The sequence below is a fragment of the Aplysia californica genome, unplaced genomic scaffold (assembly GCF_000002075.1).
Source record: "Aplysia californica isolate F4 #8 unplaced genomic scaffold, AplCal3.0 scaffold00565, whole genome shotgun sequence".
Taxonomy (NCBI): Eukaryota; Metazoa; Mollusca; class Gastropoda; order Aplysiida; family Aplysiidae; genus Aplysia; species Aplysia californica.
In genome coordinates, this window is record NW_004797835.1 from 344,450 (window position 1) to 346,031 (window position 1,582).

Genomic DNA, 1,582 nt, shown 5'->3' on the forward strand with positions numbered 1-1,582 from the left:
TCTCTCTCTCTCTCACACACACACACACACACAAACGCGCGCACGTGTGCTCACGCACACACAACACAGGGAGCTCACTTATCAACTCAATAATTAAGTACAATCTGTGGATTACTGATTTTAAAAAAAATAAAATACAATTACAATACTTCACAAACTCAAATTCTGCTCGATGAGCCTGAAGATTGCTGATTTCAAATATATATCTAATCAGATTTTGTCTTCGAAGTGTCCTTGTTGAGATCTATAATGGTCAGTTGAAGAAGTCCCCAGTCCAGCCCTATGACGTCACACATCCGTTGACGGCACGCTCCTTTGCACTTTGCACCGAGCAGCGGCTATCGGTGAGTAGTATCATTAGTCATCTCCGGTAGGAATCAAAATTTAATTCCTATAAAATAAGTTGCCACCGATCCCGCCGATCGACGCGGAGAGTAGGCCGCGTCTCTGTGCGCTTGTAGAAATTGTATAGATGTATTCCTATAACTTACGGCGCCTAGTGACCGAAATCGGCCGCCTTTGTGCTCTCCCATTAAGACTACTAAGAAGAGTAAGAGTTTTAAAAACGGAAAACTAAACTCTGTAATTGCAGTCAAGCGAGGGGGGAAAGAAAGAAAGAGAAAAAAGAGAAAAAGAAGTAATTCATTTTGATAGGTCATATATCTCTTATACTTATATTAGTTTAAAGAAAAAACACAAAAAAACAAATAATACTTAGATTTCTTTTGTTTTTAATTAGACCAAAAAACCCAATAATATTATATTATTCCAGGGTTTTTTTAAATAACAGATCTCTTGACAGTGAGTAATACATCTCTCCGATTCCGATCTTTGCAATAATTTCAAGGTGTGACTGTCGCCTTAAATTAAGTGTTAACTGCTTTTGTGTTTAATGAGAACGTCTTGTTTACCAACGCATTAGTCATCCCTATAACAGGATTTCAGGCAGATTTACATTAATAATATTGTACTTCCTTAATTTATGACCATATTTGGATTTCTGAACTGTCGGAATAAAATGAATGAATGAACCTCCGAGTGTCTGTTCATACGGACCCATGAAGACAAACAGAAAGGATTCGTATGAACAGACTCTCGGAGAGTCGGAGAGAGGGGAAGTGCAGAAACACCCACAATACAATGACAGAATCAAAAAGGCCCACAGAGGGAGAGAGAGAGAGAGAAAGAGATTTGGAAGCGTTGAAAATTGAAGAGAGACTGAAATGGGCAGAGAGAGAGAGAGAGAGAGAGAGAGAGAGAGAGAGAGAGAGAGAGAGAGAGAGAGAGAGAGAGAGAAAGAGATTTGAGGATATTTGTGAACAGTGCACGAGTTGTTTTGGTGCAAATCTGCTCAGTTCAGAAGTTCATACTCATCATGTTTCCCAAATCCCGAGGAGGACACAGGAAGATGTTTGCGGGTCAAAATGTGTGCGCAAACCACAAACAGTACTCCGACACTAAAGGCAAAGGACTTTTAGGGGACTGATTTGGCGTTATCTTTAGTTTAAACGTCATCTGTTTGTTAAAGTTAAAGTATGTTTTGCGCAACTTCCGTGTTGGAAGGTTTGTTTGTTTGTTTAGT